We start from the raw sequence: 24,956 nt of genomic DNA, 5'->3' as shown, positions 1-24,956 counted from the left end.
TGTAATAACAGTTAAATAAAAAGTTTGAGAATTTTTATCCCTCAAATGCTATTTTTCGTGAATTTATGTTGTTATAGAGACTTAAAATTTGGAAAATTAACCTTCCAAGGTTGTAATTAATCGTACGACTTGTAAAATTTCAATATTTCAGAAAAAGTGTAACCAATTGATATAAAATCCAATACTAAAACATAAATTGGCATTTCCCTATATGTAGAGTTTAGTATATTAGCATTAGATATCGACATGGAAACTCACTAGTGTGTGTGTTTGATGTCGTACGATCCCGATAGTAAGACTTTGGTGCATCCCGAAGTACCGCTTGTGCCTACACGAAACATCGTGAGTATTCACGCACTCCCCTATTTTAAGTTTTATGTTTTGGTGTGGAAAAGCATCTCCAGAAAAACTATTATTTGTATGTTGTATTTAAATTGATTTGTATCAAACATGATTGCTATTGTATTGCCATGTTTCTTTATGTATGTCTATGCAACACGGAACATGAGAACTTATCGTACTAAAGCCCTTCCCTTATCTCTAACCATTAACTCTTTGAGCCAATGGTCATTATGGATAGCGCTATTAGGAATTGACAACTCGTCACTCGCCCAAATCGCTAGAGTGCATGATACCATATTCATCTATGGAACGATAAGCATAGATCTCGATAGGGCTTCAGTCATAGGTTTGGTTGAGACTCATTGTTTGCTCATACACATACAAACTCGTTTCTCATTATAGCAATAAACTTGTATTCATTAATAGCAATCAACTTGTTTATCGCTGAAGCAATGTACTTGTATTTACGAAAAGCCTTATTGTACGCTCGATTTTATAAACTTGTGAACTCACCAACTATTTTCATAGTTGACGCTCGTTTCACATGCTTTTTCAGGAAATAATTAGTAAGTGGATGTAAAGATTCATCATCATAGAGCATGCTGCATCGTGTTGAAGCTATTATGAAGTTATATTTTGAACAATGTTATTTTGAAAAACTTGTATTTTGTTTCTTTTGAAGCTATAGGTTGTGAACTTTAAATACTGCTATGGTGATGTATCTTTATCTTTTGCAATGAAACCGTTATCGCTGTCATACCTTGCGTTTCCGCTTTAGCGGGGAGTGACTGAAGTGATATCAGAGCTAAAGTTATAGAGAACATCGGTTTTTATTTAGGAAAACACAACCTATAACTAAAACTTACAAAGAAATTCTTTTTACATCAAACATATTACTAGTATAATTAGGTTGGGAGTTGTATTATTGGAGCTCGATTAAACATAGCCTGATCACCTATGTTTAATTAAGGAAAGATTTATACAAGGCCTGAGGTAATTATAATGGGAATATGTTCAACAAAAATATTTGAGAAAACTTTATTTCAAAAAATTCAAAAGGTTAATTTTGGTTTGTGTGAGCATTGCATATTATAGGCATACATTATCATTTATTTCATATCTCATTGAAACTATATCACATTCCACTATGTCAATATCATCATCTTCCCGCGCTACCGCCTCATCAGATGAGTCCGGCTACGTCACTATTATCCCTCGACGTAATCCCCCCGCCTCGGTAGAAGAAGACCCATCAGAGGATACAGAAGATACTGGGAACTCGGTGGAGATCAGCAATGACAACACCCCGAGTCAACGATGTGAGGCATCACCTATATCAGTGTTGCCACAGCCACTGCTTTATGGACTTCGCATTCGGAGGACGGCGAGGAAGAGTGTTCCCATTCCAGGAAGGATACCTACCCGCACAGCAGGACATGCCACGGCAGGACCTAGCGGAGCAGGACCCCACGTTGCAGGACCGAGAGCATCGCCACCGCAGCATGTTATAGGGATACCTGTCAGGCAACCAGGTATGACCCCGGAGGAGTTCCGGAGGATGCATTCGATGGCAGCGGATCTACGCCACAGTCTCGTAGTGATAGGTGGGCACCAGGAGGTATTGAACGAAGTGATGATAGGGATGGAAATCCTGTTTCAGCATTCGATGGAGGCTACTGACACTGCTAGTGCTGCTAGACGAGAGAACCATGTCAGGAAGGCCTAATCGCGGGGGCCCACAGAATGAAACACCCGATGTTGCTCAAGTTGTAGCACAACAGCTCATGGAAGCAATCCCAAACATTGTTACTCAAGTAACTGCAGGACTTAATGCTAACCAAGGAAGTAGTGCAGGAAACCGGGGAAACAATGAAAGAGAATGCAACTACAAGTCCTTTATGGCCTGTAAACCTAAGGAGTTCCATGGAAAGGAAGGTGCGGTTGGGTTGCTAAAATGGATTGACAGAATGGAGTCGGTCCTTCACATTAGCAAATGCCTCGAGCGCAACAAAGTTGATTATGCAACTTGCCTACTCCAAGATAGGGAATTGACCTGGTGGAATACCCTAGTGCAAACCCGAGGCCGTACAGCGGCATATCAACTAACTTGGGAAGACCTAAAGAAGCTGCTGATAGAGGAGTATTGTCCCAAGGATGAACTTCAGAAGCTTGAATCTGAATTCTGGAACCACTTTATGGTTGGAACACAAATGGAGAAGTACACAATCCGATTTCATGAACTAGCAAAGCTGGTACCTCACATGGTTACTCCTGAGGAGAAACAGATAGATCGATACATCTGGGGTCTGGCACCAGAGATTTGGGGAATGGTTACCTCAGCAAATCCAACTACTATTTAGAGTGCAGTAAGTCTAGAAAATCGACTAACCAATGATGTGATAAGGATGGGAGCATCGACAAAGGAAAGCTCTAGTAGCAAGAGGAAGCTAGCAGATCAGGGAGAGAAGAAGCATGGAGGCAAGTCAGGGAGGAAGCAAAAAGTCTCAAGAAACTTCATGGTAAGAGCCTAGGAGCAAGAACCAATGAAAACTCAAGAACGGGAAGTACAGGAGCGAAAGCAGTACTCAGGGCCGCTTCTGAAGTGCAATAAGTGTAACTTCCATCACAAGGAGCTTGCCCAGGGTTCCAAAACTGTAAGCAAACAAGCCATTACTCGAAGTATTATAAGGTGAATAAGGAGGGAAAAAGGGCATGTTACGAGTGCGGGAGTACTGATCATCTCCGTAGAGCATGTCCCAAACTGAACAATGGACTTGGTAACAATGGACAAGGCCAAGCCAGGCAAAACTTCCAAGGAAATCAAGTTGGACGGCCAAGAGGTGTAGCCTTTGTGATTGGTGCAGAAGAAGCTCGTCAGAACCCTGAAGTGATAACAGGTACGTTTCTCCTGAACAGCCATTTTGCATCAGTAATATTCGATGCGGGAGCAGATAGGAGTTTTGTTTCTATAGCATTTAGATCGTTAATTGGCTTGAAATCGGTAAAGATGAGGAATGCTTATGCTATTGAACTTGCTGATGGGTATGAAATTAGGGCTAGTGATATAATTCCGGGTTGTACTCTGAATTTAGCTGATAAACTCTTTAGCATTGACCTAATTCCCATAGAGCTAGGTAGTTTTGATGTGATAGTGGGAATGGATCGGTTATCCAAAAATAGAGCGGACATTGGTTGTTACGAGAAAGTCATTAGAGTGCCTCTCCCTAATGGAGAAACCCTTATCATACACGGTGAGAAGCCAGGAAGAAGTTTAAACATAGTATCAAGCATGAAGATTCACAAGTACCTGAAGAAGAATTGTATTGCATTCATGGCCCACGTGCTAGAAAGAGAAACAGAAGCTAAGAAACTCAAGGAGATTCCGGTGGTTCAAAACTATCCCGAAGTATTTCCGGAGGAATTTCCCGGTCTACCCCCTTATAGACAGGTCGAATTTCGGATAGACTTAATTCCCGGAGTGGCACCGATAGCAAAAGCACCATATCGCCTTGCACCATCCGAGATGCAAGAACTATCCGGACAACTTCAAGAACTTCTAGACGAAGGGTTTATTCGACCAAGTTCTTCACCTTGGGGAGCCCCAATGTTATTCGTCAAAAAGAAAGATGGTTCGTTCCGAATGTGCATTGATTACAGAGAACTGAACAAGTTGACAATCAAGAATCGATAACCCTTCCCTATAATAGATGACTTGTTCGATCAGTTGCAGGGCGCTTCCTACTTCTCAAAAATCGACCTTTGGCCAGGGTATCATCAGCTAAGAATTCTCGAAGGGGACATTCACAAAACAACATTTAGAACCCGTTATGGATATTATGAGTTCTTAGTCATGCCTTTTGGACTAACGAACGCACCCGCTGATTTCATGGATTTGATGAATAGGGTCTGTAGACCATACCTAGACAAGTTTGTAATTGTATTTATCGATGAAATACTTGTTTACTCGCGGACCAAAGAAGATCACAATAGACATCTAAAGCTAGTGTTGGAGCTGTTGAAGGAGCAGAAATTGTATGCCAAGTTCACTAAGTGTGAATTTTGGATTCTGGAAGTACATTTTCTTGGTCATGTGATCGGCGAAAGAGGAATTCATGTAGATCCAGCTAAGATCGAGGCAATCAAGAAATGGGAGGCCCCCAAAACCCCGACAGAAATACGACAGTTCTTAGGATTAGTTGGGTACTACAGACGCTTCATTGAGAATTTCTCTAGGATTGCTCAACCATTAACATCTTTGACCCAAAAGGATAGAAAATTTCTTTGGGAAGAGAAACACGAAGAGGCGTTTCAAATCCTGAAAAACAAGTTGTGCAATGCACCAATTCTGGCTTTACCAGAAGGATCAGAGAACTTTGTTGTGTATTGTGATGCATCTCATCAAGGATTAGGATGTGTGCTAATGCAAAAAAGATAAAGTCATTGCGTATGCTTCCAGACAACTCAAACCGCATAAGAAGTATTATACCACCCATGATCTAGAACTAGGAGCAATCGTTTTCACTCTTAAGATATGGAGGCATTATTTGTACGGAACCAAGTGCACCATTTATACTGATCACAAAAGCCTTCAGCATATCCTAGATCAGAAAATGTTAAACATGCGGAAGAGAAGATGGGTAGAGTTGTTTAGTGATTATGATTGTGAGATACGATATCACCCAGGAAAGGATAATGTAGTAGCCGACACTCTTAGTAGGAAAGAAAGAGTGAAACCTTCCCGTGTGAGAGCTTTGGGAATGGTGATTTAGACAAGCTTGAAATCTCAAATCATTGATGCCCAGGAGAAAGCATTATGCAAGGAAAATATTCTAGGAGAGACTTTACATGGTTTGGAAGAGAGATTTGAAACCAAACCTGATGGAGTTCGTTATTTTAAGGACAGGGTCTGGATTCCAAGGGTTAACAATCTGAGAGACATGGTACTAGAGGAGTCTCATCAATCTAAGTACTCAATCCACCCTGGAGCGGATAAGATGTACAAGGATCTTAAAAAGAACTATTGGTGGTCTGGAATGAAAAAGGATATTGCCTTGTATGTTGGGAAGTGTTTGATATGCTCAATAGTCAAAGCTGAACATCAAAAACCATCCGGGTTGTTACAACAACTTGAAATTCCCCAATGGAAATGGGAGCAAATATCTATGGATTTTGTTACCAAACTTCCTAGAACTGCTAAAGGTCATGACTCAATTTGGGTCATAGTGGATCGACTGACAAAATTTGCTCACTTTTCTCCCCATTCGAGAAAATTTCTAGATGGGAAAATTGGCCCAAATCTACATCGACAAAATTGTTTCTCTACATGGTGTACCCCTATCTATCATTTCTGATAGAGATAGTCGTTTTACATCTCGATTTTGATGGATGTTACAGAGGGCACTAGGAACCAAGATAGATTTGAGCACAGCTTACCACCCTCAGACAGATGGGCAGACGGAGAGAACAATACAAACATTGGAAGACATGCTACGAGCATGTGTCATTGAGTTCAAAGGAAATTGGGATACTCATTTGCCTCTAATTGAGTTTTCCTACAATAATAGCTACCACACGAGTATCCAATGTGCTCCATATGAAGCACTGTATGGACGCAAGTGTCGTTCGCCCTTATACTGGATAGAAATTGGAGATAGATAGTTGACTAGACTTGAACTTATCCAGGAAACGTCTGACAAGATTGCTATCATCATGGATAGGTTTAAAGCTGCTAGAGTTCTTCAGAAAAGTTATGCGGACAATCGCCGAAACCCATTAGAATTCCAAGTAAGAGACAAAGTACTTTTAAAAGTGTCGCCTTGGAAAGGGCTTGTACGTTTTGGTAAGAAAGGAAAACTAAGCCGAGATATGTTGGACCCTTCAAAATCATTGAAAGGATTGGTCCGATGGCATATAAACTTCAATTGCCCCAAGAGTTAAGTGCCATTCACGACACATTCCACGTCTCCAACCTTAAGAAATGTCTAGCCGACGAAGCATTGATAGTACCCCTGGAGGAAATTAAGATCAATGATAAGCTGAACTTCGTTGAGGAACCGATAGAAATCCTCGACAGGGAGGTAAAACAACTTAAGCGGAGTAAGATCCCGATTGTGAAAGTTCGATGGAACTCAAAACACGGGCCGGAGTACACCTGGGAGCGCGAGGACTTCATAAAGGAAAAGTATCCACAACTTTTCCCTTGCGACAACAAACGATGACATAGAATGAATTTCGGGACGAAATTCTTTTTAAGTGGGGGATACTGTGACAACTGTCAATTCAGGTCATTCTCGGACTCATGCATCTTTATAAAAACCATTCATGCACAGCATGCCATGACCTAGTAGTATAAATTAGGTCAAAAATCTTGCATAAACTAGGATCCGACTAAGATCTAGGACTAATATACTTGATACTTACAATTCTAGTAAGTTGCTTAGCTACAATATGAAATCCCAATACTATAATTAGAATAAAGCTTCAAGCTTTGTTAAAATTGAAATAGGGTATAAAACCCTAAAAATAAATTAAAACATTCTAATTATACTTCAACATGTTGTTGAATATCAAACAATATTCCAAAAACCCTAAAGAGCCAAAAATCCAAAGTTATAAATTATAAAGCTTAAAAACTTTATAAAAGTTAGCTATAAACTTTCTAATATCAAATTTTTATTAATCAAATTGTGAATTATAATCAATGAAATAGAAATTAAATTATCAAGCATTAATAATAATTTATTAGTTAAAAACAAGATGTTAAACAAATCAAGAATTGCTTAATAAATATTTTTATAAAAGTTAGGGTTTTATAAAAGAAATTAGAGGGAATTTTATAAAGTTTAAAATTTTGGAGAGAGGAGGCCTAATGCATCATAGAGCCGGCCACTCTCCCCTCCCCATGCACTCTCTCTTCCCAAAACACAATCATTCAGTCAAAAACCTCACACTACCTCTTCTCTCTTCACTCTCTTACACTCCACTCTTCTCACACAAGCTCTTCTCCTTTGTCTCTCTCTAACCCACGAAAATCCTCTCATTCATCTGCCATATTTAGAGATTTAGGAGGCTTGAAGTGTTCTTACTTCTCTCAGGGTCGAAACCAAGGTAAACAACAACACCTTCTCCCATAGTTTCATGGTTAAACTTCTTCTTCTTCATAGTTTTCTCTACTTTTCGGATTCTATGCCTTTCCATCGCTAGAAATCTTTATTCTTCCCTTGTGGTTTGTAGATTCTCACCATAACACAATGCATGTGTTTGAGATGGTGAAAATCCGGGATCAAACCCATGCAAGGAGTGAAAAGATGCACATATGATCATGTGACATCAAAACCGAATGTTTCATCTTCTTCTCCATTTCTTTTGTGTTCTTGCATGACCAAAAGCATTTAAACCATTTCTAGTACATCTTGGATGCTCATTCACTCCATGCATGTGTTAGAAATCGGATCTTACCAAAGGCATGCATGATGTTCTAGTCAAAATACCCTAATAATGCATAAAAACAAACATGCAATCTGCCAGATTACTTTGTTCGACTTTGAACGGCCATAACTCCGTCATTTCTTAACGAAATCATGATATGCTTTTTGTATTGGATATTTCCATGAGTTAACTTTCAAACCCAACTAGTCTGACTATAAAATATTAAATATCCGATTTTTGGCAATTTTACAAAATGGTTGCGCATACAACTCTTTTTCTATGATCACTATTTTTGTCTTGCATGATCAATGGTCTTAAACCCAACCATAAATCTGAGGAAAAATACCTTAGAAACTTAACATATCTAGTGAATGATGGCAGAAAACCTCACTGAATGGGCTACACAAATTCATGAACTTCAGCCACATCTACATTTCATGCATCATTGCATGCAACCTTTCTTAATTTGTTTAGATTCATTACCCTCATTTCTCTTATGAATACATTTTTAACATTTTTCCTTTTGAAAGCCCTCACATGCATGAGATAATCTGGAAAATTTCAAGAGCCTTTATTATTTCCTTGATTTATTAAAATTATTGTTAAAACCAAAGGTATAAATCACATAAAATACTTCCAGAGGTTAATAAATCTTGAATAAATTCATGGATGATCCTTATGGTGACTAATGACCCCTCACCAAATTCCATCAATGTTTGTTATTGTTTAATACGATTTCCGATTTTCTTTTGAGTAGGGCATCATAAATCACAAAATCACTTTAGAGAATGTGAAAATTTCATCTAACAATTTTCGCATACCTTATTGGTGAATGGTGACTCCAGAAAATAATTTCAAGATTTTTCATCATGTCTTACTATTTTTCCCAATTTTTGGTAATTATAATGGTCTAAAAATGGAAAAAATAGATTTGATTATCTGAAATGCATGAAAAATTACCAGGATATCATATTGTGTAGTAGGAGGTTACATAAAAATTTTGAGGATTTTTCTCTACTATAAACTATTTTTCTCTCATTTTCTAAAGTTAATTGCACTAAAATACATTTAAATACACATAAAAACCCAAAACCAGTTTATACATTATGAAAACCACTTTTGATATTTTTCCCACGCTATTTATATTGTAAATGATGTTACAAAAACTTATGGTGATTTATTTTAACTGTTTAATATTATTTCTTTAATTTATGACTATTTAAAGGAATAAAACAAGGAAAAATAGAAATACCCACTGAAAAATATCTTTTATATTTTTCCCAGCCTAGTTATGTATAATAACAATTAAATAAAAAGTTTGGGTAATTTTGGAAATCCATTTTTATATTTTTCCCAGCTTAGTATTGTGTAATAACAGTTAAATAAAAAGTTTGAGAATTTTTATCCCTCGATTGCTATTTTTCGTGAATTTATGTTGTTATAGAGACTTAAAATTTGGAAAATTAACCTTCCAAGGTTGTAATTAATCGCACGACTTGTAAAATTTCAATATTTCAGAAAAAGTATAACCAAATTGATATAAAATCCAATACTAAAACATAAATTGGCATTTCCCTATATGTAGACTTTAGTATATTAACATTAGATATCGACATGGAAACTCACTAGTGTGTGTGTTTGATGTCGTAGGATCCCGGTAGTAAGACTTTGGTGCATCCCGAAGTACCGCTTGTGCCTACACGAAACATCATGAGTATTCGCGCACTCCCCTATTTTCAGTTTTATGTTTTGGGGTGGAAAAGCATATCCATAAAAACTATTATTTGTATGTTGTATTTAAATTGATTTGTATCAAAGATGATTGCTATTGTACTGCCATGTTTCTTTATGTATGTCTATGCAACACGGAACATGAGAACTTATCGTACTAAGACCCTTCCCTTATCTCAAACCATTAGCTCTTTGAGCCAATGGTCATTATGGATAGCACTATTAGGAATTGACAACTCCTCACTAGCCCGAATCGCTGGAGTGCATGATACCATATTCATCTATGGAACGATAAGCATAGATCGCGATAGGGCTTCAGTCATAGGTTTGGTTGAGACTCATTGTTTGCTCATACACATACAAAATCGTTTCTCGTTATAGCAATAAACTTGTATTCATTAATAGCAATCAACTTGTTTATCATTGAAGCAATGTGCTTGTATTTATGAAAAGCCTTATTGTACGCTCGATTTTATAAACTTGTGAACTCACCAACTATCTTCATAGTTGACGCTCGTTTTACATGCTTTTTCAGGAAATAATTAGTAAGTGGATGTAAAGATTCATCATCATAGAGCATCCTGCATCGTGTTGAAGCTATTATGAAGGTATATTTTGAACAATGTTATTTTGAAAAACTTGTATTTTGTTTCTTTTGAAGCTATGGGTTGTAAACTTTAAATACTGCTATGGTGATGTATCTTTATCTTTTGCAATGAAATCGTTATCGCTGTCATACCTTGCGTTTCCGCTTTAGCGGGGTGTGACAATTCGCGAGGTTGACATAAGGATGGAAGAGAATGCAACTGACATCCGTCGCCTAGACATACTACAAGGGAATGCTCAACTCCATACCAAGTCCCTCCAAGATCAAATGACTGCAACTCTCTCCGAAATAAGAGATTTGAGGTAGCAACAAGCTGCCTTTGGCATGCGTCTCATGGGATCCAAGAAATCGGATGCAGATTTAAGCTCCAAGCGTAATCCACGCAACAAGTAGTGCTCGCCTAACCCCAAATTTTGACATAGAATACGACCATCGGCTAAAAGTCTTACCTTCTTTAACTTTCTGTAATCAAAGACCTTTAGAAAGGTCAAAATTTTCTAACTTTGGATGTAACGCAACCATATGTTTAATATATATTGGGCATACCTTTTTCGTGTGTTAATCCTATGCATTTCATTCGAGTTCATGAGTTTGTTTATTGTTATTCAAACTCCATTTGTGAATCAAACTCAAAGCCCTGTGTTGGTCAAACCAAATTCTCAAACTATTAAAGATAGTTAACTCATTATCATTCAAATCTCAACCACCAAAACTTATAATCTCTTACTTTTATTTCTTGGCAGCACGATTCCTCCTCGTCTAAACCTAAAACCCAGGCCAGACACGATACCTCCACCACCACCACCTCCATCAACGGAAAATGCCGCATTGATTACTGCTGTAACAGTTGCAGTAACAGCAACAATGGTACAGATGAGTAATAATGGGTCGGGAGGAGGAGTGAATAGCTTTACGAATGGCCAACGTCCAGGTCATTCAGGGGATTGTACCTTCAAGGTCTTCACCAATAGCAAGCCCATGACTTTTAACGGATCCGGAGGGATAATGGCTCTATCACAATGGATGGAGAAAACAGAAGCAATTTTCGAGATCTGTGCATGTCTGGAAGTGAGCAAGGTCAAATTTTCCGCTTGTACATTCTCCGAGAGAGCCCTAACGTGGTGGAATGGACACGTCAAGTCACTAACCGTGGTAGTGGCAAATTCTATGGGTTGAGAGAATCTAAAGCTAGAGCAGGAACTTTGGGGCCTTACTATGGTAGGCTCGGACATCACAACCTATACCGATAGATTTAGTGACTTGGCAATCCTTTGCCCAGGGATGGTTGCTCTAGAGAGCAAGAAGATTGAAAAATACATCTGGGGATTGTCACCCCAGATTAACCAGTCACTTTTGATAGCACCAAACAATTGGCACAAGCTCTCGTTGACCATGGAATCTATCAAGGCTTTGCGACTGCTGTCCCGGAGCAAACCATAGGAAACAACAACAACAACATCAGTACCAACAACAACAACAAGAAGAAGTTCTCGAACAATAGGAAGGGTCAGTCTTGACAGGAACCTTCCAAGAAACAACAATTAGTGGCAATCCATGTTGCTACTACCCCCACTGCTGCCCCAGCGAAGCAATACGCTGGGAACCTACCGAAATATAGCAAATGCAATTTCCATCAAAACGGAAATTGTCGGGAGAAGCACTGCAACAATTGCAACAAGAAATGGCACACTGCCCGTTTCTGTAAGGCACCGGCACGACCAATCACCCAAGTCTCTGGAGTCGGGCTGGGCCAGGCATGTTATGGATGCGGTGAGGCTGGACACTACAAGAGAGAGTGCCTTAAGGCAAGGAATGCTGGTGGCATGGGAAGAGTGCTGGCAATAGGGCAGAACGAAGCAATACTTGATCCCACGGTGGTTACAGGTACGTTTCTCCTCAATAACGCTTATGCATGCATACTTTTTGATTGTGGTGCGGAGAGGAGTTTTGTGAGTCATAAATTCAAGCACATACTAAAACAGAACCCTAAATCACTCAATAAGATATTTACAGTAGAAATGGCAAACAGCAGAACATAAAGCACAAATGATATGTACATAGGCTGCACACTAACTCTAAATGAACATTCATTTCAAATCGATATAATGTAAATCACTATAAAGAGCTTTGATGTTATCATCGGTATGGATTGGTTAAGCCTACACCATGCCGATATACTTTGTCACGAAAGGGTCGTTCGCCTAAACCTGCCAAATGACGAAACTCTTGTCATTTATGGTGACAAACCCAATACCAATTTACAAATCATCTCTTGCGTCAAAGCCCATAAATACCTACGTAAGGAGTACCACGCCTTCTCAGCTACGTAGTAGATAAGGAAAAAGAAACGAAAGGCATCAAGGACATTCCAGAGGTCTGCGATTTTCCTGATGTCTTCCCTGAAGATCTTCTTGGTGTCCCACCAGAACGACAAGTCGAGTTCAGAATCGATTTAATTCCTAGAGCTACCCTAGTAGCTAAGGTCGCCGTATCGTCTGGTGCCAGCTGAGATGCAAGAATTATCCAGCCAATTAATCGAACTGCTCAACAAAGGATTCATCAGGCCAAGCTTCTCACCTTGTGGAGCACCAGTCCTGTTTGTTAAGAAGAAGGATGGATCTTTCCGCATGTGCATCGATTACTGAGAACTCAACAAGCTCACTATCAAAAACCAATATCCCTTACCACGCATCAATGATTTATTCAACCAACTCCGAGTAGCAAGTTATTTCTCGAAGATCGATTTGAGATCCGGGTATCATCAATTGTAAGTCTTGGAAGGAGATTTTCCCAAAACATCCTTTCGAACTCGTTATGGTCACTACGAGTTTGTAGTGATGCCCTTTGGATTAACAAATGCACCGATAGTGTTCATGGACTTAATGAATCGAGTGTGTTGTTCATTTCTGGACCAATTTGTGATCTTGTTCTTAGACGATATACTCATCTATTCAAAGAGTAAAGAGGAACATGGTCAACGCCTCCGACAAATCTTGGAAACTTTACGAAACGAAAAGCTGTACGCAAAATTCTCAAAGTGCAAATTTTGGATTCGGAAAGTAAACTTCCTAGGTCACGTGGTTAACAAAGACGGGATACATGTGGACGCCTCCAAAATCAAGGCAATTGAGAACTGGTCAGCTCCCAAAACCCCAACAGAAATCCGACAATTCTTGGGCCTTGCTGGCTGCTATCGACGGTTTATACAAAACTTCTCGAAGATTGCGAAATGACATACCACCTTGACCCAAAAGGGTGTTACTTTCAATTGGGACAAAAGACAAGACGCTGCATTCCAAACACGGAAGCAAGCTCTATGTAGCGCACCTATATTGTCTTTACCAGAAGGAACAGAAGACTTCGTGGTCTACTGTGATGCATCTAATCAAGGTCTTGGATGTGTTCTAATGCAATGAGGAAAATTCATCACCTACACCTCAAGAAAATTCAAGACGCACGAGGTCAACTACACCACACACGATCTTGAACTAGGAGCAGTCGTTTTTGCGCTAAAGATCTGGAGACACTATCTTTATGGCACGAAATTCACGATTTTCACCGATCACAAGAGCCTTCAGCACATTCTCAATCAAAAGGAACTTAACACGAGGCAATGACGATGGGTTGAACTGCTTAATGACTACGAATGCGAGATTCGTTATCATATAGGAAAAGCAAATGTAGTAGCTGATGCTCTTAGTCGAAAGGAATACTCGGGCCGCCGAGTGAAATCATTAACCATGACGATCCATTCACACCTATCCATACAGATCAAGGAAGCTCAGAAGGAAGCCTTGAGAACAAAGAATGTGGCAAGTGAAGTCTTAAGGGGAATGGATAAGAATCTTGAAGTCAAGGGAGACGAAGTTTGTTACTTCGTGGATTAGATCTGGACACTGAAGTTTGGGGGATTCAGAGACATGGTCATGAATGAGGCTTATAAGACTCAATACTCGGTGCACCCAGGTTTGAAGAAGATGTATCTAGACCTCAAGAAACTGTATTGGTGGCCGAACATGAAAGCAGAGATCGCTACCTATGTAGGCAAGTGTTTGACTTGCACCAAAGTCAAGGTAGAATACCAAAAGCCATCGGGATTGTTACAACAACCCGAAATACCCCAGTGGAAGTGGGAACAGATAACCATGGAATTCATAACCAGATTACCCAAGACAACAGGTGGGCTAGACACCATCTGATTAATGGTAGATAGGTTAACAAAATTAGCACACTTCCTACCCATAAAGGAAACTGACAAGATGGAGAAGCTAGCTCGAACATACATCCAAGAGATTGCATGACTACACGGTGTACCAATATCCATCATCTCCGACAGAGATAGTAGGTTCACTTCACGATTATGGCAGTCGCTACAAAAATCTCTCGGAACGAAACTAGACATGAGTACCGCTCACCACTCACAAACCGACGGTCAAAGTGAGAGGACCATACAAATCTTGGAAGATATGCTAAGAGCTTGTGTAATCGATTTTGGTAAAGCATGGGATACCCATTTACCACCAGTCGAATTTTCATACAAGAATACCTATCACTCCAGCATAAAGTTGCTCCATTTGAAGCCCTCTACGGTCGGAAGTGCAGATCACCAGTATGCTGGGATGAAGTAGGTGACACGCAACTAGCCAAGGGACAAGTACCCGACAACACTCTCACTGGCCCGGAAATCATAAGAGAAACAACCGAGAAGATTGTACAAATTCGGGAACGACTAAAGGCTTCAAGAGACAGACAAAAGAGTTATGCAGAGAAAAGACGGAAACCCTTGGAATTTCAGGTTGGGGACTGAGTGCTATTAAAGGTCTCACCCTCGAAGTTATATCGGACCATTTGAGATCCTTGCAAGGATCGGTCTGGTAGCATACAAACCTCGACTACCGCAGGAATCAATAACGTACATCCTACCTTTCATGTGTCAAACTTGAAGAAATGTTTGTCTGATGAGACCGTTGTCGTCCCTTTTGACGAAATCAAAATCAACAAGAGTCTCCACTTTATAGAAGAACCAATTGAAATCATGGATAGGGAAATTAAAAGAACAAAACAAATTCGCATACCCATCGTAAAGGTCCGCTGGAATTCAAAGCGAGGACCTGAATACACCTAGGAACGCGAAGATCAAATGAAACACAAGTACCCACATCTTTTTCCCTAATCCCCAAGTGTTTTTCTTACATTAAATTTCGGGACGAAATTCCCTCTAATGGGGGGATGATGTGACAACCCGATATTTTGACTCTATGTGATGACCTAAAAAGTCAAGTATTGTAATCACTTTTGAAAATAATGAAATTAACTTTGAAACTAAAATGTACAAAAGTCTCTATTTGGTTACCTACTATGTTAGATATCATTAAACCATGAGCGTACATAAGAAGAAAGCCCAAATCTAACCTCGTATGAGGAAGTTATAAATTTCTGAAGTTCGGTATAACGGTAGACAGCTAAAAACTCAAAAACAGAGATCGAGTGACTTTTGGCCGGAACAGCCTAAATGAGAATCGAAGGTCTCACAATGTTATTACAACGGTAAAAGTCTGGCGAAAACAGACATCAGATGAAGAAGTTATGAATTTCTAAGAGACTTTTCCTACCCCGACTTTTTTAAAAATAAATAATAAAAATAATTTCAAAATTTGCCGACAGAGTCTAAATGAAAGTTGTAGAGCGTAGTCTCACGTACATGTGGATATAAAGAACATTGAAAACGGAGTTCGTATGAAAAAGATATGAATTTTAGAAGTTTACTAAATAATAAAAATACAAATTTAATAAAAAATCCGGTATTATCCGAAGGAGGAGTCACCGGACCAATCCGAGTTACGCCCAACGTACTTGAGTTCTAGGCCTCGGAACGTCCACATCACCCCTCTAGGCCTCTATCTCCCATCCCATCCGAGCTCCGGAAGCAGAGGATGCGGTCATGTATGATGTACGCGTACGCCCAATGTAACCGTGTATGCCCAGCGTACCGAGGCGGTTCCGCCTCCTATAAAAGGGATGCAAGGGTTACGGTTAATATTGCTCAATTCCTCTCTTTCTCTTATGTTTTTACTCCGTTTTGCATGCATGTACTTTTGAGTATGCATTTTAAGTCCTATATTATATACCAAAATCCATTGTAGGGGGAGCGTGATACTTTTGTTTAGATCTATATGGGATTGACAATCCCACACCTAAGCTGTTAGGTACAGCTAGGCCGGCAGGCCTGGGGTGACAAATGTCATACCTTTCCAACGCCTGAAGAACTTTGTTATAGGCATCCTGGTCAAATAGCATGGTTATAAGACTCACATGGAGTATTAATAACACATTGATTTACGGGATTTTTCAAATGCCTTAGCGATTTATACATAAAACTACTATTTTAGGCATGAAAAACACTATTGCATTACAGGTTTTGGAGCAATTAAACTACCATCTACAATAGTAGAAAATATAGGGTTTTCAAGGAACATTCAAACATGTACAAACCATTTTCATTCTATTTCATACAAACATTGTTACTAAATACTTATGAAGTCACCAACTTAAATGCTGATCTACTATTTCAAAACTACTTGTATTTCTCAGGAATTCAGTAAACAGGTAAACAAACAGCTTTTGAAGAAGGGACGTTGTGGCATCATTTTAGTTTCATTTTGACATCATATTGTAATTTGTTTTTGAAACAAGTAACTTTCAAACAATGTAAACTTTTAAATTATATATATGATGGATGTATTACTTTCTTTACTATGTATTCAATTGTTGCGAAACTACATGAAGTCATCCGCCCTTGAACGATTCCGCCGTTCTGGTTTGGGGGTGTGACAATAGTCAAACTCTAGATCCAATTTGCAGATTATAACCCAGAATTGATCAAACAGGTAAGCCAAACAACCCCTATTGCCACCTTAAACATCCCCAAATACTGTAACATCCGTACTTTCATGTATATTATTGTGTGAGTAATTTTGAGATTTATGGAGTGACTCGACGATTTGTGAGTCCAACTCGTCGAGTAGTGTCGAGTTGTCTGCATGGGATTAATGCATGGACTCGACGAGTCAGAGAACTGACTCGCTGAGTAGGTGATGGGTAGAGAAACCCTAATTTCCTGGTGTTGGGTCCTATATAAGGGAACTTATGCCCCCATTTCTGCCTCACCAGCTGCCTAACCCTTCTGTGTGAAACCCTAAATGAGTGTAGTAAGCTAAGAGAGTCTCCAAGCTAACCTTGAAGGATTTTAATGCATCTTTCAGGAGGACGATGAGTTTGTTCAGAAAGAAGCAAGAAGGATCTGTTGGGGTTCATGCCTTTTCGTCCAGAGCTTCAAGAGGAAGGTAAAAAGCTTAAACCTTTCCCCTTTATTTGGTTAGATCTCATGAGTTGAGAAGTTAGGGTTTTCATCACATTATTTGGGACTTTGAGAACAGTTAGTTATCTAGAGGTTTAAACCTTAGATCTAGACCTCGTGAGGTCCATAGAGCCCAAAAGTCCTAACATTATTCATCCATATGAGGAGTATGGTGTTCAACACCTTATGAGAACATGTATTGGTAGACTGGAGCAAAACCACCATGCATGAGTGTAAAGATCGAAGCTTTACATGTCAATCGAGCCTTAGGATGGTAGATCTAGTGTTTGGAGTGATGAAGCTGACTTAAATCATCTAAATGAGAAATCAGATCGAAGGGACTCACCGAGTCCATGGTCTGAGTCGACGAGTCGGTGAGAGTTTGTCCCGATGAGCTTGATCATGCGATAACTCGGCAAGTTGGGTGTCAACTCGATGAGTTGTGTTGGACCTTTACGATACTTTTCAGGAAAACAAGTGGACTCAACGAGTCACATAGGTGCACTCGAGGAGTCGGGTCAAACGTAGATTGTTGACTCGAGTTGACTTCTATTGACTTTAGGGCTGGGTCAATCATGGGTAATGCAGATAATGGAGTTGTAAAATTGTCTTTTATCCACTTTAAGAGTTAGAGAGAGAATGAATAGCCTTCGGTTATTAGAGTCATGAAAAAGAGTATTAATTAGAGGTATTCATCCCTTGTGATAGTCAGAGGCAAGTTCGAGATTCGGGTGCGAGGTTATTTTCTTGCTACTTGCAATGTGAGTCTCCTCACTATACATATTTGAGAAGTTGTTACTGTGTGACCGGAGGGTCTTCATAGAGATACTGGACCAGAGGGTCGACGGTCTCATATGTTATACTATGATATGCATTATGGTGCATACTATCTTTGTGATTTATGTTGTTATGTTATTCAACGTATATGTTGTTTATATGTGCTTATGCTAAGCGATGTGATATATTATGCATCATGCTTCATGATTATGCTATGCTTTCTGATTATGCTATACTTTTCTGAGTTAGGACCGGATGGTCCACCCGAGTTTTGGGATCGGAGGGTCTCCACTGAGACACAATGACTAGAGGGTCTTAATTGAGGTGTACGTGGTATTTTGGGGAACTCACTAAGCTTTGTGTTTACTGTGTTATGAGTTATGTGTTTCAGGTTTTTGTCAGGATCATAGGAAGGCACCAACTTGATTGTACACACTAGCAAAAGAGTTATGTTTTGAGGATCTTGGATTTTAATCAAAAAATTATGGAGTTGAGATTATAAATTAAATAAATGAGATTTTGTGTGAAATGTGTTATGAGAATTAAGTAAATTTAAATGAATTTTTTATTTGAAAATTTACATCGTTACAAGTTGGTATCAGAGCCTTGGTTTGCGGGATTCAGATGCACCTTCGGGTATGTCTAGACTTAAACTTGGGATTTGAGAAAAAAAGAGACGATTTTTCTAAAACAAGCAAGATTTTCTAAGAGGAAACGAGAAGGAGCAGTGTAACACCCGGATTCCCAGGTATATTATTTTATTCATTTATTTTGGAGTTTGTAAAGGGACTCGGCGAGTTGGTGCTTAGACTCGCCGAGTAGGGTCGCAGATTCTCATCCGGGTTCATGACCGGACTCGGCGAGTCCATGAGTGGACTCGACGAGTCCACGCTGTTTAATGAAACCCTAATTTCCCGAGTTTGGCACCTATTTAAAGGCCCTTAGGGTCGTCATTTGCAGCCACCAAACCCGAGAGAGAGACTCTAAGAGATCCAGAGCGTTTGTTAGGGAGGAGAGGCCACTTTTGATCATTTTGTTGGCGTGATTGCAAAAAGGAGGTGACCAAGGCAAGAGGAGGCTAAAGGAGGAGCGGATCTGGTGATTTCAGAGTGCAGAGACTTCATCTTGAGGTATTTATTCAGACCTTCTTCAGTTTTGGTGTTGATTCTTAGAGTTAGGGTTTTATAACCCCTTTAGAGAATGGATATGTGGAGCAATTGGTCCTTTCTCGAGTTTATGCTTTGCATCTGGAAAGAGGTCCATAGACCTTAACCCTTGGAGCTTTATGGGTTATTTTGGGAGCTATGAACTTAGGAGTTTATTTTTAGGGCTAAATCACCAAGTAGGAGCATCTAGATGTTATATGAGTGTCAAGGTCTGAACTTTACGTGATTATCATGCTTGGGAAGGTAAGATCTATGGGTTTAAGGAACAGATCTGACCTCAGGAGGTCAATGGAGTTTTTGCAAGTCATGAACTCGCTGAGTCCAAAGATTAGACTCGGCGAGTAGGGTTAGGGTTTCCTGTAAATCACTCAGCGAGTAGACTCACTGAGTTGGGGGAATCACTCAGTGAGTCAGAGAGGGGTTAGAGGACTGGAGTTCAAGATGGAACTCACCGAGTTGATCTTGAGACTCGGCGAGTTGAGTTGGGGTAGCCCCGCGATTCATGCCAGGTGTGACTCGTCGAGCAAGGGGAGGGACTCGACATTCCAAGCAAGACTAGGGAGTTAGTGGACATGTGTGGACTCACCGAGTTGCCCAAGTGAACTCGATGAGTCGGGTCAAAGTTTGACCATTGACTTTGGTTGACTTTTAGGGTTTGGTCAACAATGAGGGCCTTTGAGCCAAAGGAGGGGTAAAATGGTCTGTTACCCTTCTAAGGGTACCTAGAGAGGGTTGAGTCTAGTCCTGAGAGTTATATTTATGAGAGTATTACTTTATGTGTTTTGGTGGAGGCTAGATCGTATTTCTATTGAGTCAGAGATTTACCAAGACATATGAGGTGAGTCTTCTCACTATACTTTACCTTGAGTGGTAATTAGAGTCATGTGACAGAGTTACTGTATGCCATTATGTGGTGTGTTGCACTGCATTATGTTTATGTGATTTCTGCCATGTGTATATTAGAGTATATTAGAGTTAGAACCGGAAGGTTCACAGAGCTAGGACCAGAGGGTCCATAGAGTTAGGGCCCACAATCCCACAAAGTTATAGCCTCGAGTGGCTAGTATGTGTTATGTATGGTATTTTGGGGAACTCACTAAGCTTTATGCTTACAGTGTTATGTTTTATGTGTCTCAGGTACCAATGATGATCGCGGGAAGGCGCTGGCAAGATTCATACACACGTATGGGTTCTTATGTATTTTGATCTTGGGAAATATTTGTGAAACAAAGTTTATGATACAATGGGATTTTGTTAATAAATGTGTTTGGAAAAATGTGTTTAAAAATGAGAAAAGTTGTTTTAAATTTTACGGTGTTACAAGCAGTGTGTGCAATCAGCCAGAGCCCGAATGGTGATTTCCCAAAATAACCTTACTTATTTGTGTTATGAGTTAGTATTGAGATATTAGTGATGCATTCTAGATGGTAGGCTAGGTATTTGATATGTTAGGGCTAGAGTTGCCTGATTTATGATGCCTTAGCCTAGGAATTGTTGTTATCTGTGATGTGCTTTGAGTATGTGCGAAGAAAGAGTATCCAGTAGCAACCTTTTAGAGAGAGATTTAAGTAGAGAAGTAATCTAGGAGAGACAACTAGATGAGCATTGGAAGAGGCTACTGAGGGAGTCGTTAGATACCTGCGAGAGGTAGGGTTTCTTAAGTTCGGTGAAACCTTTTGAGTGAGTATAGAAAATAGAGTTGTAACCTAGAGTGGTTTTATGTGATGGTGGAGATCATTTGATGCCTGAATGCTGCTTGCCTCGTGCTTTGTGGAACTATTGATGATAAGAGTAAGCTACTAAGTGAATATGACGATATTCAAGAGGTAGATGGCTGGCATCATAAGGAGTTCTTCAACAGCTGATAGTAGATAAGAGCCTAAGAAGTGACCTTAGTTAGATGAGTACGTTGATAGAGGAGAGTATTCACTACGGAGTGACCAGGTTTAACGGGGTTGGTGATCGAGAAAGTTAAGTAGCTACTTACGGAAATCTAGGACGATCCATGTGGAAAGTATGGGTAGATGTGGTAGGTAGTATGGGCCCATACTATTGAAATTAGGGGACCCGTACTCAAAGCATGGAGAATTCCAGAGGCTTTAAGTAGCAGATCGAGTTGAGATAACATTGTTCGGGTACCATGATTAGTAGCAGATTAAGAGGAGATAACATGGTTTGGGTACCATGATTCGCAGCAGATCGAGAGATGATCATATCGTTCGAGTACCATGTTTGGTGGCGGTTAGTGCTTATGGTTTTACGAGTTATCCAGCTGTGATTGATTAGACTGGGATCAGATATGATAGAGTGTGGGGCTTGAGGGCCATGCTGAATGAGTCTCAATAGAGCATACCTTCAGGGGGTAATTGAGTTAGTGTTCGAGATATTTTTGGTGAGATGCCAGTTGGAGTCGCAAGAGTCAAGGATGAGTAGAGATTATGCTTAATAGAGGATCACGATATGAGTTGAGCAATCAACTGAAGGATGAGATGTAATCTTCTCTGGCAAGAGTTGCGCTGTCCCCATTTCCCAGGCGAAGAAAAAGAGATGACAAGCTTCTGGTTTTCAGAGTATGGGGGTAAACCTCGTGGTGTTGGATATGGTTGCAACCTTTTCACCAAAGTATTTTAGGTAGTGTGTTTGCTACGATGTATTTCTTATATCATGAGAAGGTCATTTGTGGGTTTATAATGTAAGAGAATAGGGAGGTGCCTTTTTGGGGAGGCATGCTTTTAGCGGCGATATCTGGTGGTTAAAAGGAGTATATCAAGGTGGTGGCCCTCGTTGTTTTCATTGTGTACCGACTATGAGAGCGTGCTCTCTTTCTTTATGATGGTTCCCACGATGGTAGGCCGGTCGAGGAGTCAGAGACGAAGTCTGTGTTAAGTGCATTATTTTCGGATCGAGAGTCAGGCTAATTCAAAACAATTGGGGTATCCAACGGTTTATCGGTATGAGGCTTTGAGATGATTAGAGGCAGTCATGATGGGAGGATTCTGAGATTCTTGTTTGAGTTATAGGATATTTTGAGTTGCTCAATTCCATCAGGAAGATCATTGAGGTGATTATATGGTACGTTCCAAGAGTCAAGTGTGATATACCTGGTGAAACAGTCTATGGAGTAGATTATTGGTATGCCAATTAGTGATGGTTCAAAGCCTGAGTGGGGGAGAACTGAGTATTCTATTGAGAGGATCAACGATCCATTCAAAGTGTGGTTAGAGAACTGGTTATGGAGACTCGTGGAGCGGACACATGAGACCTGGGTTGTTGGTGGGTGAGGCGAGGTGCAAGATGGGTTATGTATGGGTATGTGCTTAAAGAAGGATGAGAGAACCCACGGAATGTGGCCATTGGCCACGGAATTTATTATGGTCGAGGATCTTTCGGGATTACAATTGTTGAGTTTGAGGCGGTTAGGATGCCGAGTTCAGGGTGCAATAACTGAGACTTGTGGGTATAAGTATAGATTGTGATTTATACTCCAGAAAGGACATCAATTAATTTGTTGTGACAACCTAAGTTGTCCCGTTACATTTCTCCGTTACCGTTAACGGAATTTTCCACTGTTCAAAAGTTCCGTTAATAAGAAGCCATCAAATTAATAAACATTTCAATTGTGTATGTTTACATGTCATTAAGTCGTGAAAAAAGGAAATAAAACACAGGACACACATTTTCATTCATTTGGAAAATGTCAAGTTTTATTATTACGACCACTAAATCGGGTGCGACCAAAAGCCCCGTTTAACGGCAGTATTGGGTAGAATTCCACTGAGCCCCGACTGTGAAACCTATATATGGGTGAGTGGAGTCAAATGGGAGACTTTTTACACTCTCTCTCTATACTGTCTCTTTAGACCCGTTTTCGCCCCGAATCCGCAACCAAACGCTTCCAAATTGTAAGTCCGCTTACCCTAGCCTATTCTAAACGTATTAATTTATGTTTATATCCCAAAAAGCATCCAAGAAGGCATGGTATAAGGAGTTTACGGCCCAAGAACACTCTAGGGCGGTAAACCCCTAAAATGGTGCCAAACATGCCTCTAAACTTGTCCATAAGCTTGGGAATAATTAGGGGATATAGCCCAGGAGTGTTTAAACATTAAAAGGCATGATTTTAGGACTCAAACAAGAGTTTACGGCCCAAGCACAAGCTTAGGCCGTAAACTCCTCAAAATCATGTCAAAATGTCCCAAATGTGCACCAAACTCATCCTAGGGCTTATTACATAAATTAGGGACTTATCCTCTTGAGTTTAGACACTTGAAACACTCCAAAATGATTAAAGAAAGGAGTTTACGGCCCAAGAATTTATCTAGGCCGTAAACTCCCCAAAACCCCCTCAAATGTTGGTTTTAATCACCCAAAATAGCATCAAACTTCATAAGAAAATTCTAGGAAGGCAATAGGGGCTTAAAACTTCACTAAACTCAAAGGTTGAGAGTTTACAGCCGTAAACTCCCTTGGGAGAGTTCCTAGGCCGTAAACTCTTGTTTAGTACCCTTAGAGGCCTCAAACCCACACATACCTTTTAGGAAAACTGCTTGGAATAATTCTATGAACAAGCTAGAAGCATCAAACACCCAAGAATAGGACCTTGGGAGTTTACGGCCGTAAAATCCCTTAGGTTGGGCCGTAAACTCCTTGTTTGGTCCATGTTGGTGTTTTAAATCCATTTACACACTTGATATGTGAGTATAGCAAAGTCCCACAACTGATAAGAGACCCTTAGCACCCGTAAACGCTACCCGGGACCCCAAACACTGAACCAAAAGTGTTTTCCACTCCTTTGAGTGTGTATAATTGTTTAATTAGTATATTATATGCTAATTGTATGTGAACATATGTTATCATATGTTAAAATAGGTCCTTGTGTGTGTTCAAGTCCTTGCGTGACCCCGAACGCCCAATCGGCACTTTCGTTGGACCTACTTACACCAGGTGACTTCATACCCCTGAATGAACCTTTTAAATGCTTTTAAATATTTTATAGGGGGGAATACAAGTTAAACATGCCAGTTATCATGTCAATCGCATATGATTGATAACCCGCATGCACAAGATTTTACCACTTTACACTGTTTTACCGAATGGGACACTAAATGACTTTTACCTGTTTCATAACTTTTACTTATACTGATTTATTCAAATTCATTCTAAACTGGTTTATGAAAGATCCTCTAAGGTTTTAAATGTATTTTACGAAGGAATACAATCGGTGATTTTCTCCGTACATAAAAATTTTTCATTAAAGATTTCCCTTTTCGACGTATACTTTTACTTGTAAAATACTGCTGCTTCACTTATACTTATTTTATACTCTGACTCGGTAACGTTTTCACTTATACCTATAGTCGCTTATACTTGATGACGCTTATACTTATTCACGCTCTTACTTAGTGATACGATTTCTCCTTCACTTATACTGGATAACGACTTTACTCCACTTATACTTGATAGACGTTCTTACATCACTTATTGTTGTCTCTGCTTCGTGATACACTTATACTTGGTACGCTTATACTTCATGGTTCGATTATCCCAC

The sequence above is a fragment of the Lactuca saligna genome, chromosome 3 (genome assembly GCF_052625555.1).
Source record: "Lactuca saligna cultivar CGN05327 chromosome 3, ASM5262555v1, whole genome shotgun sequence".
Taxonomy (NCBI): domain Eukaryota; kingdom Viridiplantae; phylum Streptophyta; class Magnoliopsida; order Asterales; family Asteraceae; genus Lactuca; species Lactuca saligna.
This window is presented reverse-complemented; position numbering follows the sequence as displayed.